Here is a 22,924-nt window from a genome sequence, read left to right as displayed (position 1 = left end):
AATGACATTGGGATATTGATGGGTATTGCATTGAATTTGTATATAACCTTTGGCAAGATTGTCATTTTCACGATGTTGATTCTTCCAATCGAGGAGCATGGGAGGTTTTTCCATTTCCTCAATTCTGCTTTAATTTCCTTTTTCTGTGTTGTAAAGTTTTCGTTGTAAATGTCCTTTACATTCTTAGTTAAGGTAATTCCTAGGTACTTTATTTTCTTTGAGGCTATTGCAAAAGGAGTTGCTTGTTAATAAATTCTTCAATAAAAAAAGAAAAGTAAAAAAGGATTTTAAAAGTTGAGATGAAATTTACTATCCATAAGAACTTTATTAGGCATATCTAGCTCCCATAATTAAATTCAAATAATTCAATTATATTAAAAATTCTTTCTTATTCATGATACTTTCATAGACATATTTATAAACTGATAATGTATGATCATGTAGCAAACAGAAAATTCAAAACCAGTTTCCTATGACTCATACCTGTAACCCTTGCTATTCAAGGTGCTAAAATCTGAGGATCACAGTTCCAAGCCAAGGTGGAAAGGGAAATCCATGAAAATCTGATCTCCAATTAACCACCAGAAACTACAAGTGAAGTTTGTCTGAAAGGATAGAGCACCACTCTTGAATAAAATAAAGTTGCAAGTGCCCAGTTCCTGAGTCCACAGTCCAGTTGAAAAAAAGATAGTACTACAGTTAAGTAAAAAAGATAAATATAGAAAAGCAAATTGATTAGATTTTTCAGAATAATGTAAAGTGTATGGGAGAAAAATTACTTGAACAATTTTAAATGTATTTTTGAGGTTCACAATAGCTCAATTGCTATGTATATATGAACACATAAAATGATGCTAATAAAAATGAAATAAAAAGGAAGAAAGAAATATTAAGCATTTTTATACTCTCGAAATTTAGAACTCTAAACCTATTGATCTGTACTCTTGACTCAACCACTCCATCCACTCTTTAAGGTTATTTGAAACAATAGCTTTTCCTCCCCCCCCCCAAAAAAAACCCTAATGTATCCTATGCTTGTGTGAGCTCACACATATGAAATTTTTCTCATAGAAATGATGTAATTTTGACCTTCCTTACCTTTAAAAGTTTGATTATTAGATGTACTTTCAATATGAAAAAATATACTATAACGATTTCTTTATTTTTATTCTATTTATAAACCTGTTTTTACAAGAAGGAAACACTCTCAACACATTTTTTATTGATCTTTTCTTTCCTACTTACACAAACTGCTGTCTGTTGAGAAGAATATGAAAATCTAAGGAAATTACAGACCTTCATACATAACAAATGAGATTTAGGGCACTAAATACACTTGGAAAAAGCTGAGATGATAAAATGGATATGAGCAGTATATCAATGGGGTGTACAAAACGAGATGTGCAGTCTTTTTCTTGAAATGAAATGTGCAATGATCCACAGTACTTTAGTAAATATATTTGAATATCTTTTAAAAAATACTTAGATTGTGTTTATAGAAGTTCAGGAATTTGGTCACTATTGTCCATTTTGTTGTTTGGGTTATTGTGAATCTGTTTTGTTTTTGGAAATCTGATCACAATTGGGTTAAATAGACTCCAATTTAAGTCTATCAGGTATTGTTTCACCTGTTCAAAGCATTCTGACTTAGATGAACTATGATTATATTATTTTATTATTTATTTTGCCAGTCCTGGGCTTGAACTCAGGGCCTGAGTCTCAGCACAACTTCTGGCATTTTTTTCTATGCACGTAATATTGAGGAACAAAACCTGGGCCTTTGTGCATGATAGGCAAGCACTCTACCACTAGGCCAAACTCCCAGCCTGATTATATTATTATCTTTTTTTTCTTTCCATATATTTCTATTGTAATTAATAGAAGGGCTACATTATATTCACCAGATAGAGGGTGCATTACTTTACAAACATTGATATCCTTTCTCATGACATGGTCCCTATTTCCCTCCCACCCTCCCCCTACTTTTCTTGATTCCCCCCTTTCCTATCTAATTTCAAATAAGCAATTAAGCACATATAAAATATATTAGATAAAAAGGTCAAATATTATAACAATATGAGATAACCAAGGGATGGCAAAAGAGATGAGCGATAACAGTACATAAAGGACAACAGTCACTTATTATATGGCTTTTGTTTCCTTATCCTGGAGGTCCTTACATTTAGTGTCATACTATTGGCCCTAATGCCTCTAGATTTTGTCCTATTGTAAATTTCTGCTAGGAGAGCCCAAGGTTTCTACTGATTATGACAAATGAGGGGGACTATTGGGCCTATGTTCCTTTGAGTCTGGCTTACTTCACTTAATATGATTTTACTAAGTCTTTCCATTTCCTAACATATGGGGCAATGTCATTCTTTCTGACAGCAACATAGAATTCCATTGTGTATAAATACCACATCTTGTTGATCCACTCATCAACTGAGGGACATCTAGGTTGGTTCCATATCTTTGCTATGGTAAATAGTGCTGCAATTAACATCTCTGTGCTAGTGGATTTAGTCTGTCCTTGTTTCTGAACGATTGGGTAAATGCCAAGTAGTGGAATTGCTGGGTCGTAGGGGAGCTCTATGTTTAGTCTTTTGAGGAACTGCCATACTTCTTTCCATAGTGGTTGAATGAGTTTGCACTCCCACCAACAGTGGGATCCCTCCTGGCCACATCCCCTCCAGCATCTGTTGTTATTAGTTTTCTTGATCCTGGCCATTCTAACTGGAGTGAGGTGGAATCTTAGAGTTGTTTTGATTTGCATTTCTTTTATGACCAGAGATGTTGAGCATTTCTTCATGTGTCTATAGGCCATTTTTGTTTCTTCTTAAGAGAAGACTCTCTTTAAGTCTTTGGCCAATCTTTTATTGGGATGGTTATTACTTTGGAGATTAGTTTTGAAGTGATTCAATTTTTTGAGTTGTTCATACATTTTAGATATGATGTCTTTGTCCATTTTATGGTTAGTGAAGATCTTCTCTCATTCTGTGGGCTTGGCACTTAACCAGTTCTTTTTAAGCACTCATAAGATCAAATAAAAGTCATAGTCATTTTCCTTCTTAAAAATGAACATTTTATATATATTTATAGACTGAAAATTACATTTCAGTTCAGCTGATATTTGGGTCTTTTGCCAATGATATTCTCTGCATAGTATTCATATTTCTCACAGAATCACATTTATTCTGATACTACATTTACATTTAAAATTTCTGTAACATTTTGGGAGTTTGCTTGGGTTAAATTTTACAATGTAAATAAGCTGTGTTTATTGAAAGCAATTTTACTTAAAAAGTCTTAAAAACTGAATTACACATGGTAGCAAATATGGTTAGCATTTTCTAGTCTTTCATTGTTTTTTGTTTTTGTTTTTGTTTTTGTCCAGTCCTGGGGCTTGAACTTGGCCTGAGCATTGTCCTTGAGCTTTCTCAAGTCTAGAGCTCTACACCTTAAGGCATAGCACCACTTCCAGCTTTTTTTTTTTTTTTAATGTGTATGGTACCAAGGAATCGAATCAGGGTCTTTATGCATGTAGGCAAGCACTCTATCATTAGGCCAAACTCCCGGACCTCTTTCATTATTTTAATGGCTGGGTAATTCTAAGCAAGGTCTATCACTTGTACCAGGGGACACAGGCAATATTGGATTGTTATATCACTTTCTGTATCAGAACAAGTAAAATGAGGAAATTGGAAATTTTGGGGATAAAAAAATAATCATTTATTCTAGCTTCTGTGAGATTTAGAAACTACGTTGTGTTATAGAGTTTAATCATTCTCATTTTTCACTGAGACAACTGCAAATTACTTTGGCCATAAAATAATCTTTCTTCTTTAAAATTCCAGGTACCTTACTGAAGTTGATCCTTTTATTCATTAATGAAACTAGCTACTAATGAAACAGTATTTAAGTTCAATTTAAATAAATTTCTACTAAACTCCAATTGTTAATATTTTATATCATTTTGTTTCTCTGAGATACAATTATTGACCTGCACTATTATAAATAGAAAAATCAAAACATGCAATGAATTTAAAATCAGATAGTTTTTAAATGATAAATTGTTAACAAATACTTCTAATCTCAATTGGCATAGGTAACATTTTTTTCAAATTACCCACTTAAATAATCTTCTCTTAAATAGCTTAACATCTCTTCTTCATTTCCCGGAATGTTCTTCAATACATTTTTTCTTTTGTTTTGTTTTCTTTTGTCTTTATCATTTATTTATTTATTTTTGTCCTGGTACTAGGACTTGAAATCAGGGCTCAGTTCTATCCCTTAGCATTTGCACAAGGCTGGAGCTTGCCACTACAGCCACACTTCTATTTCTGACTTCTTGGTTGATTAGAGACAAATGCATCAGAGAATTTTCCTGCCCAAGCTGGCTTTGAAATGTGATCCTCAGATCTCAGCCTCCTGAGTAGCTGGAATTACAGCGCAGAGCTGCTGACACTCATTTCCTAATATGCTTTTATGAATATAAAATCATTGAAGATCTTTCTTTTTCACTTACTTGATTTATTTGAAAAGGCCAGCATGTCTAGTACCCTAGTTTTCATGAACAATTATGGATACATAACTGAGGTTTCATTCAAGGTCCTCAAAGTACAAATAGTACTGAATACTATAAACTTTTTTAAAACATATCCATTATCGATTTTAACTTATGTATTGGATACAGTAAGGAATTTACAAGATAATAGTAACATTGATTTAAATATGATATTTAACTAAACTCTATCTTGTCTCTTTTATTATTAGGATAATATATAGAGGGGTTACAGTTACATTCGTCAGGTAGTAAGTGCATTATTTCTCACATATTGATACTCTTCTCATGTTTTTGTCCCCATTTCCCTTCCCCATCCCTCCCAATCATCTTGTTTTCCTCTTTTCTTCCCTATTTCAAATAAACAAATAAGCATATATACAATATACCAAGTAAGAAAGTCTGATGCAATAACAACATGAGATAACCATAAGGGCAAAAAAAGAAGAGAAATAACATAGTACATTAAGAATAACACTCACACAAGCAGTATGATGATTCCTCAAAAGATGAAACATAGAGCTCCCCTATGACCTGGCAGTTCCACTACTTGGCATTTACCCAATAGTCCAGTAACAAGGACATACTAAAACAACTAGCACAATGATATTCATTATTTACCATAGTGAGAAACCAACCCAGATGCCCCTCAGTAGATCAATGGAATAAGAAGATGTGGTACTTACACACAATGGGATTCTATGCTGCCAACAGAAAGGATGACATCACCCCATTTGTATGGAAATGGAAAGACCTGGAAAAAAATCATATTAAGTGAAGTAAGCCAGGTCCAAAGGAACATAGGCTCAATGGTTTCCCTCATTTGTAATAATAGGTACACATCTAGGACTCTACTAACTGAGGATTACAATAGTTCAAAACCTAGATACAAAGGGTCATTTAGGATGAGACTGAATGAAATGAACTCTAGGATACGGAAATAAGAGCTTTATCTTATCTATCTTGTCTCTCATACAATTTCTTCCTCTTGCTTTCAGTCAGGGTGAGTGAGTTCTTTGGTGTGCACATTAAGTATGTCTTGATCTTGTCCTCCATAACTTTGTCAGACAGCTTTAGAGCAAATCCATTGTCCTCTGTTTTATGCCTTGTAGCCTCCTTTATGTTTTTATGATTAACATTTCAGTGATCTACTACCATAAAAAATGAATTTATATTAGTTTCTGCTCCTTCACAACTCAGATCAACCTGCAATTATTGGATAGTTAATGTTAAATAGATCTTCAATCTGTAAGTGACAACATAAGCAGACATCAGTCAGAATATGTAATTGATGGCAAACGCACTGCTTCCATTCTTCAGGAAGAGCACACTTCCACTTGTATTTGAAGACATGCTTTGTAGAGTTTCCTTGCTTCCTAATCAACTTGCCCCTGCTTTGCCACAAATGGGACAGCAGCTCGGTATCTCTTGTGGAAGCTTTTTCAGTCACTACTGTGTCTGCTGTTCAGAGTGTGTGACTCCATCCCTCACAAGCACATGTCATCCTGTACTCGTTTTCAGGGAACTCCTTGCTAAAAATCTTCATCCAGGCTCAAGGTTTTTTGTTGTCTTTGTAAAACTTTAACATTTTGTTGGTCTTCGCTCCACATTAATGGTGTTTTGTAGCTATAATGTTTGCCATTTGAGTTTTGACAAAAAATTAACACAAATAAACCTAACATAAATTTGCTTTTCCATCTCATAACTTTGTAGATAAGATCTTAACAATGACAATGTATTTTTTCTTTCATTCTGAAGTTCAAGAAATTTTATCATTTGTGTGTTGGCCAGTCCTGAGACTTGAACTCAGGACTTGAGCACAATCCCTTAGCTGTCTTGCTCAAAGCTAGAGCTCTACCACTTGGGCCATGGCTCCACTTGTGTCTTTTTGCTGGTGAATTGATAAGAGTCTCATGGACTTGCCTGTATACGTTGGCTTAAACTATGATCCTCAGATCACATTAACCTGAGTAGGCAGAATTACAGGCTTAAACTACTTGCAGCAGGCCTTAATTTTTTTTTAAGAAATACATATGTTCTCTATGACATCTTTAAATTGTCAGCATCACCACATCTATGTTATGAGATCATTATTAAGTTTACTGGAACAAAAGTAATGTGATACCACAAAAGTGAAACTAACATATTGGTATAGATAATTAACTGGTAGGAATTTAACTTCTATACTGCATTATCTGATCTTATGATAAGCCAAGCAATTATTCACATGTCCATCAGGACAGAGTAGATTGACATGAAATTTTATCATGTAATTCAGAATATCATGTAATTTAAAACTGAGCCATTATTTGTGTCTGGAAATTTTCCATTTATCATTTTGAAACCATTATTTTCCATTGGTAATTGAAACTAGAAAGCAAAATTTCAAATGGGGAGATTACTACATATCAAATCCTTGTCTCATCATCAGCCAAAATCCACATACATTTTCTAAGATAACACTTTGTACATAACAAAAGTCATATTCCTCTTCTTATTTTAAGAGTTCTTTAGGGGTCTGGGAGTGTGGCTTAGTGATAGAGTGCTTACCTAGCATGAACCAAGCCCGGGATTCGATTCCTTGGTTTCACATACACAGAAAAATCCGGGAGTGGTTCTGTGAGTCAAGCAGTAGAGTGTTAACCTTGAGAAAGCCCAAAACAGTGCTCAGGCCCAGAATTCAAGCTTCAAGATTGGCCAAAAAAATTCTCTGAGTCTTCAACTTTGGAGCTTTTCCTTGTAATGGATGTCTGTGAACATACCTTTATATTTATTATGTTTCTGTAGTACTCCCAAATCTGAAAGCTCTGTACATGTGGAAAACATTCTGTCACTTTTTGTTTTGAAAGTTATGAATTTGCTTGATAGTCTTTCCAAAGTTAACTTATCTAAGACATTATGGTTAGCTTTTCTCTTATGCCCTTTAAAACATATATATATATATATATATATATATATATATATATATTTGCCAGTACTGGGCTTGAACTCAGGGCCTCAGCACTGTGCTTGGACTTTCTCAAGGCTAGAGCTCTACCACGTGAGAGCACCACTTCTGGCTTTTTTTCTATGTATGTGGTACTGAAGAATTAAACCCCCGTCTGTGTGCATGCTAGGCAAGCACATTACCACTAGGCCAAACTCCCAGCCCTAAAATGTAAATGTTTTCGATTTCAGAGGAAAAGATATAAGTCTACAGGACTTTATATATTTATATATTTATCTAATTACTAAAACTATCTTCAACTATATAAGACTTTACTATTTAAATATATTTAATATTTAAAGATAAATCATCAACTAATAAGCATTTCTAAAATGTCATGGTTAAACCATACATTGATTTAAAAAAATTTAAAGACAATTTTTAAGGAAAAAAGTACTAATAATAAGGAACATCAAATCTTTATTAGTTAACATTTTGTTTTCTATTTACAAACATAGAAGAGTTGATATCAAATAGGAAAGTCTCTGTTCTAGTTTTCAGGTTTGTTATTAAATATGAACACCAAAATTAAACAGCTCTCTGTTCACTTGGATACGGACTTGAACATTTCAGAGATATCTAATGCCTCCTGCTAAGAAGTTGAAATGCTTGGCTTTTGTGAGTAGTCCAACCTGCCAATTAGTCCTAGAGCTCAGTTAAGGGGAAAAGATATTAAACAAAGGATGCTCTTTAATCTAGAACACTTCCCACCATGACTGTATGTACTGCTAAATCTCGCAGATTGACATGTTACTCCATGGTCAAGCAATAATATTCAGCAGAGGTAGAAGCTTTGACCCAAAAGAGATGAGTGCATACGATGTTTCTCTAATGCTATCAAAGTTAATATTGTTTGAATTGTAAGAAAAATAAATGAAAGGACTGAAAATCAATCCCACTTGCTACATATCAATAATGACTACATCAACAAAACAAAACAAAAACAAAAGTTCTACTGTAAGTCTGAGTGAATACATGGAAATAAATGATTTATACTTTTTTAGATAAGTATAGAATACTAATTTATAGGCAATTCATGGGCATATGATATTGAAATCTAGGATTATTATTAGTGATAATACAGTTAAATCACTTATTTTGGAAATGAATTTAAGCTTGTGAGGCATTTGTGGATGGTCTTTAAATCCTGAATTCTTTTCTTTTCTTTTATTGTAATTAATAGAAGGGTTACATTATATTCACCAGAGAGAAGGTGCATTATTTTACAAACATTGATACCCTTTCTCATAATATGGTCCCCATTTCCCTCCTCCCCTGCCCCCGCTCATCTTGATTTCCTCCCTTCCCTATCCATTTTCAAATAATCAATTAAGCACATATAAACTTTATCAGATAACAAGGTGAAAAATTGTAACACTATGCGATAACCCAGGGATAGCAAAAGAGATGAGAGATAACATAGTACATTAAGGATGATAATCACTCATTATATGGCTTTTGTTTCCTTATCCTGGAGGTCCTTACATTTAGTGTCATACTATTTGGTCTTATGTCTCTAGATTTTGTTCTATTGTAAATCTCTGCTAGGAGAGCCCAAGGTTTCTACTGTAAATCCTGAATTCTACATTACCTTAAGATGGTAATTTAATAATTACAATGAATATTATATAAATATTAATGAATAAAAGAATTTTTTGTCCTTCCTGGAAGTTGAACTCTGGGTCTAGGCACCGCTCCTGATCTGTTTTTTTACTCAAGGCTAGTATTCTACCACTTGAGCCACAGTGCCACTTTTGGCTTTTTCTGAGTAATTTATTAGAGTTAAGAGTCTTACAGATTTTCCTGCCCCGGCTGACTTTGAACTGTAATCCTCAGACCTCAGCCTCCCAGGTAGCTAAGATAGCAGGTGTGAGTTACTGTTACCCAGATAAAAAGAGATTTTATTATAAAATACATTGTTATAGTTTGGTCACTTTAAATGGAACATAGTAATTTAGAACAGTTTTAAATTTATAGTATTTATACTTCATAAAATATAATAATGAGAAAGTAGATTAATAATCAATAAAAATCCCAATGCCCTTTAGGTATGGTCAATGACTAAATAGCTACATGCCATTTACAATTTGCTTAATGATTTAAATGATCTAGAATATGAATCCCTCCAGTTAGTCCTACCTAACATATAAGTAAACACTTTTGTTCTACTTATTTTTTTTATAGATAAGGACACTCAAAGTTAGATAAGTTAGAGTTTGAATGGAAGGATTTTCAGAACCAAGAGTTCCCTTTGGGGCTGGAGGCATGGCCTAGTGGTAGAGTGCTTGCCTAGCTTTCACCAAGCACTGGGTTCAACTCACTGTTGTAATTTCACCTATTCAGGAGGTTGAGATATAAGGATCAAAGTTCAAAGCCAGCCCAGGCAAACAAATCTGAGAATTGCTTACCTCCAATTAGTAGTAAAAAGCCAGAAGTGGAGGTACAGCTTTAGTGTTACAGTGCCAGCCTTGAGCAAGCCAAGTAGGACCCTAAATTCAAATCCTACTACATTCACACACACACACACACACACACACACACACACACACACACCACACACACACACACCACATACATATATACACAGCTCCCCACACACATGCACACAAGAACCACATTATAGCATCTTTCTTTCCTTCCTTCCTTCTTTTTTTCTTTCTTTCTTCCTTTCTTTCATGAGCTTGAACTCAGGGCCTGGGCACTGTCCCTAAGCTTCATTTGCTTAACGTTAGCACTCTACCACTTGAGCCACAGCAGCACTTCCAGCTTGTACTGTTGATGTGGAACTGAGGAATTGAATCCAGGACTTCAAGCATGCTAGCACTCTACCAATAAGCCAGATTTCCAGCCCACATTTATGTTCAAGTAAGTTAATGACATCTATGTGAAGATGTTGGAAATAGCATCTCCTAGAACTCAGAAGAGAGTTAATCTTCAAAGATAGCCACTTGGAGCCCTCGAGACAATAAGAGAATGAATAAAATATGCAAAATAAAAGAATATCAACTGGAATTGGTAGAGAAGCTTCACTACAATTTAAGCTACATAATGAATATTGTAAGCAGTGAATTCGAGTAGACAGTTCTCCAGAAGCATCATTAAAAGCTGGGCACAGCAGTCCCAATCCATAATCCCAGCTACATACGAAGACAAAGATTTGGAAGATCACTCTGAAGAAAGCATGTGCAAAATACCAGCCTAGCTCCACCTCAACGAGTTAGTGAGGTGAAGATCTTCCTCCTCCTCCTCCTCCTCCTCCTCCTCCTCCTCCTCCTCCTCCTCCTCCTCCTCCTCCTCCTCCTTCTCCTCCTCCACCTCATCCTCTTCCACCACCTCCTCTTCTTCCTCCTCCTTCTTCTTCTTCTCCTTCTCCTCCTTCTCCTTCTCCTCCTTCGTCTTCTTCTTCTACCTCTTCCTCCTCCTCTTTCTTCTTCTTTTGGTTATAGGGATTGAACTCTGGGCTTGGGTGCTTTCCCTGAGCTCTTCAGCTCAAGGCTAGCGCTTTATCACTTCAGCCACAGCACTACTTCCACACCTAAACTTTTTTATTTCCAGTCCTGGGCTTGAGCTCAGGGCCTGAGCACTGTCCCTGGATTTTCTCAAGGCTAGAGCTCTACCACTTGAGCCTCAGCACCACTTCTGGCTTTTTTCTATGTATGTGGTACCGAGGAATTGAACCCGGGTCTTCGTGCATGCTAGGCAAGCACTCTACCACTAGGCCAAACTCCCCGACCCCCACACCCAAACTTCTTAAATACAGTTTATTTCTTGGGTCTCATGAACTTGTCTTGGGGTGTATTTGAACTAAGAGTACACTGGACCTCTGCCTCTAAATACAAGGGATTCCAAGCATTTGTCACCATGCTTTGGTTCTTAAATGTTTCTTGAGAGCAAGTAAGCTAATAGTATAATAGAAAAGAAATATTATTCAGAATGAAGTGAAATTATGTATTCTGTAACATTAAATTGTCTCATTTATAACTTCAGGTCAAGAAACTTGGTAAGCTTTCAAATGGTAGAGGTTCCTTTGCCAAGTTTGCTGATTTTTTCAGGCAAAAAGGGAACAGGTGAAGCATGGAAGGGAGGCATTAATTTAGGGTGGAGATTACATTCAACCACGTCATGCCGCAGTTTTCAAATTCTTCAGTCCTTGCTAAGTCCTTGAAAATACACAGTGAATGTGCCCTCAGTAGAAATGCTGACCTGACAATACGTGTATCTTCATCTCTTTTGTCCTGTCCCTATGGCTGATGGCATTTGCACTGATGTTCTGAGAACAGCATGTTAAAATGACCATGTGGGTTATTATCAGCTTCTCAGTGACTAAACATCTTTGCGATTCTGGTATAAATATTTCATAATGGCTGATAGGATCTTTAATCTGTCATAGGAACATATAATGACATGTAAAGAAAATTAAACCCAATGTAAGGTAAGCCCAGTGGAGGTAAAGTGGACAAGAGGGAAAAAAAATGAGAAAGGACAGTTTTGTGTGTGGAAATGCTGTCCTCACTCTTTATTTGTTGATTTAAGAAGTTTTTATCTTATGCATTAGATAACTCAGACAATATTTTTATCAGGCAAACAATATTAAGGAATATTTTGACGGTGTGAAATGTACAACTGAATGATGCATCTCTCTATTCATAGCAAGTCTTTTCATGGAAGAAAACATGGTAATAATTTCACATGTGTAAGAGATACTGTTAATGAATTTCATGACCAGCGCTAAAAAGTTATTTATTTATTTATTTTTGCTGAGTGAGGTGGCTTACTCCTGTAATCCTAGCTACTCAGAAGTCCTCAGCATCCTCTGAGGATCCTCTGAGGATCACGGTTCAAAGCCAGTCCCTGGAGTAAAGAACATGAGACTCTTAACTCCAATTAATCACTAGAAAAGGGAAAATAGGGCTATGGCTTAAGGGTTAGGGTAGTAGTCTTGAACTGAAGAGCTCAGGGACAATGCCCAGGCCCAGTGAGAGGACAGTAGCCTTGAGGTGAGAAGCTCAGACACAGTGCCCAGGCTCAGAGTTCAAGCCCCATGACCCACAAAATTTTTTTGTTTTGTAGCATTCTTGTAAATAGTTGACCTGATAGAAGTGGAAGAAACCTCAGTTTCTAAAAGGGATCAAATAAAAAAATAAAACAAGCCAATATCGCTGCCATTAACAAAACTCTCACTAATAGGTGTTTTAGAAAAATACACTACATAATCCATGTCTAATGTGACAAAATGTGTTAATGGAGACAGGTACAAAGGAATGCTGTGCTTTTTCTTTTGTAATATTTGAACTGTGGGCAATAAACATATGCACCTTCCTATATAAGGAATAACTGGGCTAGTATTTTATTGAATGGTAGTATTTAATTGTTCTATAAGTACTATTCTATTTAAAATTTTGCAAACATATTTTTCCTTTTGAAGGAGTTAAGGAAGGAAAGTGAGACTATTAATTTTCTTGGACTTTTTCTTTCCAGAATACGTATATATCCTCAAATCTGTGATAACCTATATTATTCCATAATTTAGGGTTGTCTTTAATCAAGGAGAGACATATTGAAGCCAAAATTAGGAAAATTTAAAAATTATATTCAACTGACATAATAATGATGCCCATACAAGTAGAAAATGTCAGCTATTTTCTGGATAACTAGGTTTATCTTAATCACAATCAATTTTTCATATGCTAAACCTACAAAAAGTGAAGTAGGGTTTAGCTACTTAATGACATATATATGTCAAATGATAGAAGTATGACTTATTTATGAAGCCAGTCATTAGATTGACATATTTCACTTGGCAAGACAGATCTTGATGAGGTCAACATGTGCCTGAAGAAGTAATGCCTATGTAGCTAAAACCTACATCAAAGGAAACCATGTGGTCTTAGCATCTGTCCTGAACTACTGCACACCAGGCTCAACTAACAGAGGTTGGCACTGTTTTAGCTTGGTGGGATTGCACCGCTGCTTTAGGACTCAGCATCCTCCGGCATTTAAAGTAGTCAGTGTGCCATATTGTAAGGTAACTCTCCATAAAGAGATTATTGTAGAGGAATCACATTCAGAAAGCTGGAAAGAATGTTTGTTAACTCATGAATTTTGCAAGATAAATATTTCACGTGAGGAAAATGTGACCTCCGTCAACAGGGGTAATTATACAGGGTAATAATTCTCATGGGATTTGATGTACACAGTAACCTTGACCACAGGAAAAGAAGTTCCCTTTCATATTTTGGCCATCTGCTGTCTTGATTGTGTCTATGTGAGCATCTATATTGGTTTAATCACCTTTCCCTCTGCCTAAAATAATTTGACTATTATATTCTAGGTAAACAACCAATGATAGAAATGTCATTTTACACAGAGAAGAAAGGTGAGAGGCAGAAACAATGGTTGTGCAGAGGACTTTACAGAATTTAAGGATAGGGACAGCATTTTTAAATAAAGAGTAAAAGATAATTTGAGCAAAATTATCTCCTCTCAAATTAACATCTTGGCAGTAGGACTTTCCATTTTCTAGAAGAAGGATAGTGAACACAATTTTGCTTTCTGCATGTAAAAATCCACTAGTGCAATCTTCTCTTGCGTTATAAAGTTGTCTACAGAGAATCTTTCACACTGAAAAAAATTACCTACTCTTATGTAGACTCTACCACATTATAAAATTTTCTATCATTATAGAAAATCTGCTGTATTACAAAATTATCTGATAAAGTAAATCATAGAGACATAGAGATTAAGCAACATATCACCCATTTGAGGGCGTTGCATCTTGGCTAACCCCTACAGGAACACCATTAGGTCATGCTTGAGAAACACCATAGTATCTCCTGAGGGGTATATTTAGCATTCCCAGTCACTGCCGCTCTCCCCCCCCCCCACTTTTTTCCCTCTTTAAGCTATAGCAAAGTATAATTTATATACAAAACACAGATGTCGTGAAACATTGAATTTTACAATTTGATGTGTTTGTGCATTTGAATTACACCCGTGATGGTATCACCAATCATTATCAGTAAATCAAACATATCACCTCCAAAAACAGACAATAATTTATTTTGCTCCTTTCCCCTTTCCTCCATTCTTTCCTCCTCCCCTCCTTTCCCCAGCCCCTCTTCTCTCCTCTCCCGCCTCTCCCTTTTACTCTTTCTTTCTCCTGTGCTTATGTGTGTGTATGTGATAGAGATAGTTAACATGAAGGCTCTTGTCTCAAAAATATTGAAGCTCCTAGTACAGGCTCTGTGTTTGTATATCTGACTTCTAGAATGATTAGTTAACTATTCATAGCAAAGATTTTACATGGAAGACAATTTTAACTGTAAGGCAATTTCCCCTTTGCTCCACCTGACACCCCAAAGAACCATGCCTTTATTCTCTGCTTCCACAAGTTCGGCCCTCTGAGGTACCTTCTATATATTGACTCATATACTATTTGTTCATAAAAATCTGTAGCTGGATGATTTTACCTAGTATACTATCCTCCATCTCCCCCCTCTTGCTGCAAAGCTGCATTATATTTTACTATATATATATATGCCACATTTCTTGTTGCAATTCATCTATACAAGGATGAATTATAATTATTTTAACTTGCCTATTATGACTAATATTGCACCAAATACTGGGTTGGAGGAGCCTCTTTAAGATGCTGATTTCTGTTCCTCTAGATTTGTCCCTAAAAGTGTAATTGATAGATAATATTGATCATTCTTAACTTTTTGATAAGCTTTTATTCCATTTTCTATCGTCATGCTACTCTTTTCTATTATCAACTAGAACATCTCCAGTTTTCCTTTCCTCTGTTGCTTCTTCAGTTTTTTTTTAAATCAAAGGCATCTTAAGACATATGAAGAGATACTTCCTGATAATAATCAACCTTGCATATTTGGTGGCCATTTCTGTCTTTCATAGTGAAATCTCTACTTGAGTTTACTCACTTTTTTCACCATGATATTTATTGCTTTTTAAAAATTTGTATTATGTATCTATGATATACAAACCCTTAGCCTAATTTGATTATGTTCTAAAAACTAAGTGCCTCTGATTGTATATACAGATTCCCTTCTTGAATACTTGTTTAATACGTGTTTAAACATCATTTGAAATATGATGTAAAAATCAATTTTAATAAATTCTTTAATAAAAAATAATTGTATTGAGATTAGGAGATTCCTATACCATTTGGATATGAACCCTCTATCAAAATTGTCATTTGCAAATAGTTTCCCTCATACCATTGATTGCTTTCTTGTTTGTTGATTCTTTTTTTTTTTTTGGAAGTCCTGGGACTTGAACTCAGGGCACTGTTCCCAGGCTTCTGTTGCTCAAGGCTAGTACTCTACCACATGAGCCACATAGCACTACTCCCAGTCATTTCTGTTTATTTGGTACTGAGGAATCAAAGCCAGGGCTTCATGCATGCTACTAGACAAGCACTCTACCACTAAGCCAGGCCCTGTTGATTATGTCTTTTACAGTACAGAAGTTTTTAAATTTATGTTTTACTTGCCTAATTTTAGTTTTGTTGTTTGTACTTTTTGTGTTGAATTTAAGAAACTAAAATCAATGCCAAGAAAGATATTTCCTATATTTCAAGGAAGTTATTGGTGTCAGATATGTTTTTTGGTGTTCAATCCACTTGTTGATTTTGTACATGGTGTTATACCATGATATTTACTGTGAATTTCATTTTTATCATGTGAATATCCATATCCATGTCTCATGTGTTTATTAATATACTTCTCAAAAATAAGATAATGTTAGATGTATTTCTGAGCTATTTTTTTCTGCTCAATTGTGTCTTTTTAAAAATGATCCCATACTTTTAGATTGCTGTAACATTTTAATATTTCAAATCAGGAAGCCTGTTGCTTCTAGTTTGATGTATCTTTCTTAAATTGTTTCTGTAATTTATATTTTGCCATAATTTGAACATATGAAGCTTTCTCTCGTCTCCCCCAAATTCATGAATTGAAATCTAAGATTCAATATGACCATTTTATGAAGTGAGGTTGTTAAGAGGCAGTGAACAGGAAGACTCTGCCATCTGGAAAAAGATTATGACCTTCCTGGATGGCTTCCCTTTGGACTTCTTAGGCCCCTTCATTCTCCTCACACAAGTCAACCATTTGAATACATGCTGTGCTCTTTTGTCATCTTCTTTCTGTCATTCGAAGATTTAGCAGCAGGTGGACACAATTTGTAGGCATCTTAATCTTTGATCTCTCAGCCTTCAGAATAAACTGATGTTCCTACAAATATGTAACATTACATAACAAGAGGATCACTAGCAGTCTGTGTCTATGTGGATGTTAGAATTTTGTTTGTCTCTCTACAACTAGTATAATAAATGCCGTTAGACTCTGACACTGGTGATACTGAGTGTATATTTGCTCCAGATAGTCTAGACACTTCAATAACATTACTCACCAATCCATGTCTATAGGACGACTTTCAATTTTTTGAATCTTCTTCAGTTTTTTCTAAAAGCGATTTATTGTGAATCTCTTGAAAATAGTTAATGATCTCACTTTTGATGTGAAATACTTGTTGGTGCTTACTTTTATATTAGTGAATCTTATCTTACTAATAAGGTATAAGGCACTGGAATATAAAGCAGCTACCTCAAAACCTTTCTAATGAAAGTAAGTGCTTGGCAACAGTAGAATAGACCTTACTTTACATAATTCCTCAAAACAGAAACTTGAAGATTATGTATTGGTACCATATTGGTCTTAGGTTTTAAGCAATTTCAAGAAATGGGATCCTTCTTTCATGAAGTAATTGAAAACATATTTAGAATTTAGTGGGAGTAACTGAGTTATATGATAAAATATAGAATGAATTGATTTTAATAGAGTGCCAGAAATGCAAATTTCCAAAGTTTATTCCTATTAAGTTTCAATGTAATAAGGTGTACATATTTTCCAAGGAGTAGATTAATTGAATTGAGAACAGCTGTGTCTTACTGCAACTACATAAAAATGAAATGTGAACAAAAACATATTGAAAGAAACCAATTAAATTTTGAGTTTTCTCAAGTAATATTAGAAACATTTTAATTAAAATATGACAGTCTAAACACACATCCAGTAAGTTCTTGATAGGTATTTAATAGTTGATCAATATATTTGAAGTGATTTATTCAATATGCAAGTTTATATTAAACATAAACTCAGTAACTATATAATAAGATGCATTTCTCTGTCAGCATATTAAAAAAGCAATCAGTATCTCACCTGACACTGTTCATTTTATTCCAATTAAAATGAAATATAAATCCACAAAAGCAATTTCAGAAATTGCTTGAGTAAAATAAATTTTGACAAACCCAAAAGATCATCGATATTTGTTTTAAATCTTGGTAGTATGCAAAGCATTCTGCAGGAAATTATAAGATAATTCACAGCACAAGAAGAAACTCTTCCACAGTTTATTCTTTATTATGCTCTTGTGAGAATGAAGAGCTTTCTAGTAGCTTCTTTACAGTAATGATCACAGTAGGAGAAGCAAACAATGAAAGCAGAACATGACCTTGTATCTAACAGAATCTGAGGATAATGGTTCAAAATCAGCCAGACAGGAAAATTCTGTGAGACTCTTATCTCCAATTAACCATCAAAAAGCCAGATATGGAGCTGTGGCTCAAGGGTTGAGCTCTAGCTTTGAGTGCAAACACCCAGGAACAATGCCCAGGCTCTGAGTTCAACCCCAGGCTGGCAGAAAGGAAGGAAGGAAGGAAGGAAGGAAGGAAGGAAGGAAGGAAGGAAGGAAGGAAGGAAGGATGGAAGGAAGGAAGGAGAGAGAAAGAGGAGAATGAGAAAAAAAAGAAAGAAGTTAATAGAGAAATAGATGCAGAGAAAGAGAAAGAAAGGAAGAGAGAAAGAGAAAAAATGAGTTCCTGACTAACAATCACAAAGTCCAGAGTTCAAAGCCCCAGTACTGTTAAGTAAATAATAATAAAGGAATAAGCTAATTAATATAGGTAGACAGCCTGATATTATTAACTTCTCAATCAGTGTAACTATTAGGTTATATAATGAGAGTTTTCAGATAACACAAATTCTAATTCCCTATTCATTTCTTCTTGATAATATGTGATCATAAATTTCAAGTAATTTTTTCATAAATTATTTTCATTAATGAGAAGATAATTTCCTATGATTATTACTAATTCTCTGTACTTTCTACTCCTGCCTTATTTTATTTTTTAGATGTAAAGTAAAACGATGCATGGGCACCATTGATCTCCATATCCAAAATTAGCAAAAGAGTTGACTTCTCCATGGTTTTCTCTCAGATAATTTTATATCAGAGTGTCAAAAATAAGTACTTTACTTACATAACTCATAACTTCTCTAATACTTGCTAAAACCAAAAGAAATAAATTTTACAAAAATATTTTAATTAGGGATAAGCACATAAAAAGAAAGTAAAGATTTTCCTACTTATTACTTTTAGGTAATGATTCAGATCTTTCCGAAACAACATGATAATCTATATTGTATAGCTACCAATATATTTTTATTTAATTTGTATTTAAAATTTTTGCCAGTCCTGGGCTTTGAACGCAGGGCCTGAGCACTGTCCTTGGACTTTGAGCTACAGCACCAATTCTGGCTTTTTTTTTCTATGAATGTGGTGCCAAGGAATCAAACCCAGGTCTTTTTGCATGCTAGGCAAGCAATCTACCATTAGGCCAAACTCCCAGTCCAGCTACTATAATATTTTAAATGATTCACCCAATTTATACCAACATATATCTAATGACCTTAGATATTACTTTCACTTCTACTGTAGTCCATATCAGTCAGTACATGATTTGAATCATCATTCAGTATAAATGCTATGGAAATTGCATTTGAAACCCTCCAAGAAAAGCAAAGATCCGGTGATAACTATGGCAAAGATATCTGAGAAAAGCAGATAACAATATTTTGCATTTCCATGAAAAAAATGTGAATATATGAAAAAACATCACTAGACAAAGGAAGAAATAGAGGTCTACACAATCATTTATTGAATCCAAGTTTTCTTAATAGGCAGTTCAGATTATCTAGGCAAAACAAATCCTAATACATCATTTGGAGATAATATAATGGAGCTAAACAATAGCCACAGATTTAGAAGGAACAGGTGAGCTCTGTAATAATAGTAATGTAAATTAAATGTTTTGTGATGTTTTTTATTGCTGTTAATGTTGTTTGCTTGTTTATAGCCATTTTGGTGGTCTAGATATGGAATCTTAGTGTGTAATTAATTTGTATTTCCTAAGGCTAAGGGTGTTGAATATTTCTTAATGTATCTATTAGTTATTTGTATTACTTCTAAGAACTTTCTGTTCAATTTTCTTGCTTATATATTCACTGGGGCATCTTTATTTTTGTTGTATAACTTTTTAGCTCTTTATTTATTCTATGTATTTATCGTTTATCCACTGAACAACTAGTGAAGATTTCCTCTTATTCTGTGTGTTGTCCCTTGACTCTGATAACTGCTTGTTTTGATGAAAATCAAATTCTTAATTTCTTCATCTAAGTTATTAATCCTTAGTCATGGGCTGGTTAGCACAATTCTATTCAGAAAAGAATTACATATGCTTGTTATCTTCCATAACCTCCTTATGTTTTATTGCAGTTGTTTCAGAGGTTCAAGTCTTACATTAAAAATTTTGATCTTTTTTTGGAGTGAACTAACTGTAGAACTCACTACAGTGAGTGATTTCTAATGGAGGGACATGTACCAGCAGCATATGAGCAGACAGTGTAAATAAAGATCAATAATCAATATAGGTTATATGCATGTATGAAAATAGAACAAGTTCTATAGAAGTCATTTGAAAGAGTAAAAGGTTTGAGGAAGTTTAGGGAGAGAACTGAAGGAGGGTGAGGCACGTTGATTAACTGTATGGATGAAAGAACAGGCACCACTGAGTCCCCCTTGGTATAACCCATTTATACTAACATAGCCATCAGCTCATATACTTCTATCATCTGTTTGAGTTCAGTCACAAAGGTTGTATTTTTCAATTGTATACTCTCACCAGTTACAATTGTGCTTCTTATTGAATTTTTTTAGGGTATTCTTACTACATGCCAGAATAAGCCCTGGATAAAGTAGTGCTCCACAACAATGACCCGTTTGGCACAATTATTAAGTAGCTATCCACCCTCAAAACATTAGTTTAGTTGTAACAAAGCAAATCTTTTTTTTTTTTGCATACTTGTGTGATTTTTTGTTTGTGGACCTTGTGCAGACCTCTTCCATGTTAAAGATTTTCTTTTACTTTTTTTAAAAAAAATTTTTGTCAGTCTTGGGGCTTGAATGCAAGGTCTGGGCACTGTCCCTGAGTTTCTTTTTACTTGAGACTAGCACTGTGCCACTTGAGCCATAGCACCACTTCTGGCTTTTGTTGTACTGAGGAATTGAACCCAAGGCTTCATACATGCTAGACAAGCACTCTCATTGATTTTTAAAGGCAATGAATCACAAGATAAGAAGTAGCATAATAAGGCTGGGAGTTTGGCCTAGTGGTAGAATGCTTGCCTGGCCTAGTGGTAGAGTGCTTGCTTAGCATGCACGAAGACCTGGATTCGATTCCTGGGTACCACATACACAGAAAAAGCCGGAAGTGGTGTGGCTCAAGTGGTAGAGTTCTAGCCTTGAGAAAGCCCAAGGACAGTGCCCAGGCCCTGAGCTCAAGTCCCAGAACTGGCAAAAAAAAAAGAAAAGAAAAAAGAAATGGCATGATAAACTGAACCTGTCTGATTTTTTTTTCTTTTGTCAGATATTTACTTTCTATTTTCATTGCTTTTTCTGTCAGGACAACTCCAAAGGAAACAAGTTATATCCTAAAGAAACCGTTTTTGTTTTTGTTGTTGTTGTTGTTTTTCTTTATGTTTCAAATGTCAGATTTCCTGAAGGGTGTCATTTGTTCTGGGAGTAAACTGAGGTCCCTGAATACTCACTGAATCATGAGTCATAGATCACATTTCACATCATTCATTCCTCTCCAGGGAGGTAAATGGTCAGATCAGCTGGGAGAAATTAGGAAAGCTGGAGATAAACATCTACTCTCTTAGTTGCAATCAGAACTACCTCCTCCAATTCAGTTATTCACTGATACAATGACAACAAATTACCTGACAATTTCAGTAAAACTTTTTATGCCTGACCTCCAACAATTTTTACAATCAATATCTTTTTTTCTTTCTTTTTTTTTAAATTTAAAAAAATTTGAGTTCAGTCCTATGGATTGAACTCAGGGCCTGAGCACTGTGCTTGGACTTTTCTCCAGGCTAGAGCTCTACCACTTGAGCAACAGTACCATTTCCAGCATTTTTTTAAATTTATGTGGTACTGAGGAATCGAACCTGGGTCTTCGTACATGCTAGGCGAGCACTCTACCAGTAGGCCAAACTCCCGGCCCTCTTTAAAAATATTTACCAAGATAGGACCTTCTGATCAGGCAATAAGACCCTGAGACATAGAAGAAAATTTAAGTGAATAACTGGTAACTAACTGTACTTGGAAGGATGACTGAATGGCCAGCTACACACTATCATCTAAGAGAAGAAATACACACAAAATTGGGGGCTGGAAAGTTGGCTTAGTGGTAAAATGCTTGCCTAATATGCATGAAGCCTTTGGTTTGATTCCTCAGTACCATATGCTCAGAAAAAATTGTGACTCATCAGGTAGAGCCCTAGCCTTGAGATGAAGAGTTCAGAAACAGCACTTGGGCCTAGAGTTCAGGCCTCAGCACTGGTTAAAAAAAATAAAAATTCCTAGTACGAGGGGTTCGGGATTCAGTGGAAGAACATTTACCAGGCAAGAGCAAGGCCTGAGCTAGGGGGGGAACTAAATAAATAAACAAATAAAGTTTAAAAAATGGCAAAATCCTGGGGCTGGGAGCATGGCCTAGTGGTAGAGTGCTTGCCTAGCATCCATGAAGCCTGGGTTCAATCCTCAGCACCACATGCATAGAAAAAAGCAGGACATGGTGCTGTGGCTCAAGTGATAGAGCTCTAGACTTGAGAAAGCCCAAGGGCAATGCCCAGGCCCTGAGTTCAAGTCCCAAGACTGGCAAATAATAAAAGAATAAAGGGGCCAGGATTTTAGCCTAGTGGTAGAGTGCTTGCCTAGCATGCACAAAGACCGGGTTTGAGTCCTTCGTACCACATACATAGAAAAAAGATGGAAATGTGCTGAAGCTCAAGCGGTAGGGCTCTAGCCTTGAGGAAAGTCCAAGGACAGTGCTCAGGCCCTGAGTTCAAGCCCCCACAACTGTCAAAAAAAAAGAATAGAGGGTATGTATGGAGAGATAAGGGCTATTGTGGAGAGATGCTAGAAACAAGGAAAAGAAAGTTAAGAGT

The 22,924-nt window shown here is 35.3% G+C and overlaps 1 pseudogene; it reads left to right on the top strand.

Moving 5' to 3' along the window:
• Nucleotides 1–22,924, top strand: part of LOC150067138 (small ribosomal subunit protein eS17 pseudogene) — a 102,007-nt pseudogene that overhangs the window by 5,507 nt on the left and 73,576 nt on the right.

This window comes from Megascapheus bottae, chromosome 2 (genome assembly GCF_031878675.1).
Source record: "Megascapheus bottae isolate mThoBot1 chromosome 2, mThoBot2.hap1, whole genome shotgun sequence".
Lineage (NCBI taxonomy): Eukaryota > Metazoa > Chordata > Mammalia > Rodentia > Geomyidae > Megascapheus > Megascapheus bottae.
This window is presented reverse-complemented; position numbering and strand designations above follow the sequence as displayed.